Genomic DNA, 6,000 nt, shown 5'->3' with positions numbered 1-6,000 from the left:
AGTTTTGATCCTTCCTTTGGTTAATACGGTGTTTACATGTATTAATTTGCTGGTAGTGAGCCATTCGTGCATCCCTAGAATAAATCCCATTTGGTTTGGTGAATGATCCTTTAATGTATTTTTGAATGCAGTTTGCTAATATTTTGTTGAGGATTTTTACAACTATGCTTTACAGGAATATTGGTGGGTAGTTGTCTTTTTTTATTTTTTATTTTTGGTAGTGTCCTAATCTTGTTTTGGTAACAGTGTGATTTTGTCCTCATAGAAATGATTTTGTAAGCGTTCCTTCCTCTTCAGTTTTTGGGAATAGTTTGAGAAGGATAGGTATTAACTCTTATTTCAATGTTTGGGTGGAATTCTCCAATGAAAACATCTTGGACTTTTGATTGTGTGGAGTTTTTGATTACTGATTCAATTGGTTACTAGTTGTTAGTCTGGTCAGATTTCTATTTCCTCCAGAACAGGTTTTTAACATGGTATGATTCTAGGAACTTATCCATTTCTTCTAGGGTGTCAAATTTATTGCCATGTAATTTTTCATACTTATCTCTTCAATCCTTTGTATTTAAGTGGTGTCACTTCACTTCTCTTTAAATTCTATTTCTGATTTTGACTCCTGTCCTTTTTATTTAGTGTTTATTTCATTTACTTTCACCGTGATTTCATTTTTTTCTTCTATTTTCTATCTTCTAACTTTTGCCATCGGTCGGGGGCGGGCCTGCGTCGTGGCGCCTCGCGCTCATTGGCCCTGAGGGCCGTCTGTCGTGGACGGGCAGCCATTGGGCGCAGAGTGCGTAACCCCGGGGGCGGTGTAGTAGCTGCAGTCGCCGCCGCCGCCGCCGCCGCCGTTATTCAACGGTCAGTAGCATCGTGAGCGCCGCAGGGACACCAGCCGGCGCACGCCTTCCGTGCTTCGGCCCGCCGTAACGTCTGCGCAGCGGGCCGGCGGAGACCAGATGATGGGCCCGCGAAGTTCTGGGCCCGCGAAGTTCTGGGCCCGCGAAGAACTGTGCTGTGCTGCGCCTTCCTCCCGACCTCGCCCCCCAGCCTTGGATCGCCGCCTCGCACCCACTGGGCTCCCGGCGCCGCACTCGCCCCTTCTCGTCTCTCCCGCGACGGACGGACGGCGGCGGTCGGCCCGGACTTGGAGCCGCTGGCCCGGGCCGGCCGGACTTCAGAGACCTCGGCTGAGAAACGGCTCCCGCTTCCGCGGATCTGCGCTGGAGGTTCCAGAACGGGGCCCCACTTCAGGGGTGAAGACGACAGCGGATCGCTCTGCGGGCTGGAAGGTACGTGGCTGGCGGGGCGCGGCGGGACCCCTGCCTCCGCCTGAGGGCACGGGGGAAAACCGGACCAGGGGGCGGCAGTGCGAGGTTGCTCGGCGGTCTGCGGCGAGGCCCGGCCGGGGGCCTGGAGTAGGCGCGCTCCGCCGGAGGGGCCGCCCGGGGAGGGAGGGAGCCGACCAGGTCCAAAATCATCCTTTTGTGTCTGGCTTATGTCACTTAGCGTAATGTCTTCAAAGTTCATTTGTGTTATAGCACATATCAGAATTTCATTCCTTTTTAAAGACTTAATGATATTCCAGTGTGTGTGTGTGTGTGTGTGTGTGTGTGTGTGTGTGTGTGTGTGTCCGCATACCACATTTTGTTTATCGATTTATCTGTCAATAGACACTTGGGTTGTTTCCACCTCATGGCGGTAGTGATGCTAATGAAACTGGTATACAAATACCCGTTTGAGTCCCTAGTTTTAATTTTTATACCCAGAAGTGGAATTACTAGATCAAACGGCCTATAAGTTTTTGACAAATGTGTAATGTTGTGTATTCACCATATAATATATAGAATAGTTTTACTACCCTAAAATCTCATGCTTCAACTATTCATCCCTCCCTGTCTTTGCCTATGTGGAGATTTAACTACTGTTTATAATCCTATAATGTTGAACTTTCAGGTAAGTAATAGGTTGTCTGAACTGTAAGTAGAGTTAGTGAAGTCAGTGATCGAAGGAGTCAGAAAGCAAAACATTCTGATGAAGTGTGTATATAGTCCCTTAGGCTTTCAGAGTCGGAAAATTACCAGTGCAGTAAACATACACATAACAAACACAGAGCTTTAGAATGTGTGGGCTTCAAATAAGGTGTTTTATGAGTAAAGAGTTTTGTATTCTATCCGTTTATTCCTCAGAGATTCATTAAGCACCTGCTCTAGGCCAAGCCCTGTGTTAGAGCTTCCCATAGGACTGAAAGATTCCATGCAAGCAAGTCAGAGACTATTTTAGGAGTCTCCATCTTTTGCACCACCAGGGAACCCCTTTCACAGTTGTTCTCCAAGAGCCATGTGTTTTTAAAGATGTCTGTTATCTAACTACACTTGTGTGAGGCTTTTCCAGTTCATTGAAAAGAGCTTTTAAACCATTATTTTAATGTTCACGGAGTCCTAGAGGTAGAGGTGTCTTGTTAAGAGAACAGGTCAGTGTTTTTGTTCAGAGATGGGCTCTTGGATGAGGCTGGTCTGTGTGACTTTGTGTTCCCAGTGTATCATTACAGCTGCACTGAGCTGCAGTGAGCTCCTTCGTGTGGCTGTTTTCCAGACCTGCCTCACTCAGATTACCATTTCTCTGTCTTCTCCAGTTGCTTGCTGATCTAGACTTTTCCACTATACTTCGTTTGTGCCAATGACCATTTAAATGTAAAAAACATTGTACTAGGATAGAACACGAAGAGAAGAAAAGGCTCTTAAACTCCAGGAGACTTTATTTGGTACAACAGTGGTCTCCACACATTTTAGACTGTTCTGCCCCCTGAGAAAGAGCATAGGCCTCTGATATTTGCTGTATTCATATTTATGCATGTCCTGCTTAATGCCAGTATATATTATTAGTGAAATCGAATTATTTTTCATTTTTAGATCAAAGCTAATTTTGAATAGCAATTCTGAGAGTTTATATACTAAGGGGCATACATCCTACTTTAAAACCCAGAGCTGAGATAGCTAGCTTTAAGATTTTTTCCTGAGCAAAATGCCAAACCCCCTTATTTGACCATAGTGTAGGTTCTATATAGTTAGTGCTGAGATTCTATATTGCAAACAGGTAGGTGGATTCACTAGGAAAGAATCCTAGCAACTGTTTCTCATTCAGTGCGCTATCCAAGTCTAAGAGCTCCATGTGCATTGGAACAGAAATAGCATATTTTGAAAGAAATTGAGATATTTTCAGATCAATCAGATGCTAGCCATTCATCTCTCCCAACCAGTATTTTTTTAACACTTTCTGAGTGTTCACATTACCACATTAGCAGACTCTGACCATTCACTATGCATGATACTGTATAATGACTTCATTTGGTATCTGCAGTCCACATTTTCTACTGTTCTTGCTAGATACTTTTTAAGCATTTCAGCCCTGTAGCTGCACAGAGAAATATAAGTGGTTGTGACCCTTAACATAGGGCCAAATAAAATCTGCAAACAGCAATCTGCCAAAGGCACTTTAATGGTACAAACTTCAAAACTAATAGTATACTCTACATATTTGCCTTTTGAGGTCTGGAGGGGTGGGTAGACGAAAGGAGATGGAAGAATAGCCTGGGTTGCATTTAACATTCCCAGTGTCTGAAAGCCTTGATAGAAATGAAAGATGAGCATTTCTACTTAATTTATCTGACTGGATTTCTGTGCCTAATGGCTGCATATATACCATAAACACTGTGAAGAAGCAACCATGGAAACACTTGTTTTCTTGTTGGGCTAAATTTACTCTGGGTTGAATATTAACACAGTGCCTGGCAGTACTTTAAAAGCAAAAATGGCTTAAGCGTGACTCACTCTGAGTCAGTCATTTACTGCTAGTGTGGCTACACTGCCTAGAGCTTGACATTGAACAAGTTGGCAGCCTGTATTGCTACATTTTTTCTAGTAACTTTGAACACATTTCATTCTTTTGAATTTGCTTGTGCAACGATATTAAATAGAATAATATGTTTATTTTGTTTCAAACTCAAATGATTTTGAGAATGGTGAAACGCAAGTATTTCTCTTAAGCTTTCTGGAAAAGCTGGATTCTCAGAATTCTCCTGTGGTTGCAAGACTTTATTTTATAAAGAATTTTATGAAAGATTTTTTTATAAAGAATTAATAAAGTGTCATGGAGGTTTTAGATGCTTGGGCTTTTGTGATCGAAACATCATACTTCCTGAAAATCATTCTAAAAATGAGCCTGGTAGTACTTCCAAGTAGGACTCATTAATTTTCTGACATTACCTGGCAAAATGGATTGTGCCATTCAGAAAGCTTCTCTTTTTAAAAAAAAAAATACGGTGAGATATGCAACATAGCCTGCCTTGTAGTTAAGTTGGGTGTATGTCTTGTAAACTTCTCTCTTGTTATTAAAGGTTATTTAATGAGAAGTTCATTGGTTTTGAAAAGCAGACCAAACCCACCCACGGGATTTCTTCTGGCCTTTAAATGTATTGCTCGCGTTTTCCTGAGGAACCGTGTGGCCGAGAAGCGCGTGAGTTTGTTGGCTGATGGGAGGAAACCCTGTGAAGGATCAGTCGATCTCATCTGGGCTGGGGTCAGGAATGGCTAAGCATCTAAAACTGTGCATATGAGAATGGTTTTCCTTCTGTGTTGCATTTTAGCATGTTTTTATGTTTAGTTTTTGGAGTTGCCTAACAGTATAATTTCAGTTGGGGCTCAGTTTCAGCTCTTTTATTATAAACTGTAGGGAACATGATTTTTTTTCCTACTAAAAGCACTATCATTTTGCCTTAGGATTTCAATGATTTGTATAGAAAGAGTTTTCCTGTGGCAACCTAAAACCAAAATGAACCCAACCTGATGCTTGATATTGTTTTGAAATTGTTTTACCATAAAGTTCTTACATGGGAATATGTAACTCTGGCAGAGAATTTCAACATAGTTGCATAAAGTGTGTTTCATATTACAACTTGTTCTCAACTTGACTTCATTGAAATTAATAAAAGGACTCTTTCAGAAGGATCTGGTGAATTAGCATCATTACTAAAAAAAAAAGTAAGGAACTTACTCATAATGTATCCTGTGTTGCTAAGTTTTCAAAGTTAGCTTTCTCAACCATACCCAAAAGCCCTTTCAGAAGACTGAAATCCACTTACTCATTTTACACTGGCTTAACATTCTTCCCAAAAAAGTAAAAAGTAAAAGAGCTGAGATCAGTATGACTTTTTCCTGGGATATATGATGATTTCATGAAAAAACTAACATTTGGAAATTGAGTTGCTGCCGAGTCTTGGATGTAATATGTAGTTCTTTATTCTGTGGTTAAAGAGATCCTTTAAAACAGGGCTTTTTTCTGACGTGGGCCCTTTGGGTGGTAGAACTATCCCCAAGGTGCTTTTTGTATCCCAGCTGGGTACCATCACCCTGCCCTAGATCTAGAGGAGACAGTGTAGTCCTATAGCATCCCCCCATGTTGTGGTCCATGGACCCTCTGCTTCTACATTTTGGAAGCATATAAATATGTTATTTGTATAGCTTGAAAATTAACTCATATTTAATTAACGAACCCTTTTCTGGTTGTAAGCTGGTTATAGTCTGAGTCTCAGTCCAGCTCAGTAGCCAGTCTCTTATTTTTACAGTTGCACAGATGTGTCTTGTCTGTAGAAATCTATTAAGATAATGTGAAGTCTTCATGTGGGGCCTAGCATAAAGTAGGCACTCAGTAAAAGCTCATTAAATCTGAATTTATTTATATGACAATATTAACAATTGCTCACATTATTTGGTCTGCAAAGTTTTGTTCCTTTCCTTTCACTTCTGTACTGAAACATTTACTGAGCTCTTATATGCCAGAAACTGAGACATTTGAGACAAAAAATGAATAAGCCTTCAAGAAATACATTCTTAACTCTGAGAGGCAGACATACAGATAATTAAACACATTAATCATATGCCTTATTTTTTCAGTCTAGGCACAAGGATGTCATGACTTTGCAGTAGTAACTTTTTTTCTTTTTAT

At 41.2% G+C, this 6,000-nt stretch overlaps 1 protein-coding gene across 1 annotated transcript in view; it reads left to right on the top strand.

Moving 5' to 3' along the window:
• Nucleotides 1-1,268: 1,268 nt before the first annotated feature.
• Nucleotides 1,269-6,000, top strand: part of LOC140849253 (serine/threonine-protein kinase TAO1-like) — a 173,109-nt gene continuing 168,377 nt past the window's right edge. The window contains 1 exon segment of the mRNA XM_073236242.1: nucleotides 1,269-1,289. The gene's annotated coding sequence lies outside the window, so the exon portion shown is untranslated.

Source organism: Manis javanica, chromosome 4 (genome assembly GCF_040802235.1).
Source record: "Manis javanica isolate MJ-LG chromosome 4, MJ_LKY, whole genome shotgun sequence".
NCBI lineage: Eukaryota > Metazoa > Chordata > Mammalia > Pholidota > Manidae > Manis > Manis javanica.
This window is presented reverse-complemented; position numbering and strand designations above follow the sequence as displayed.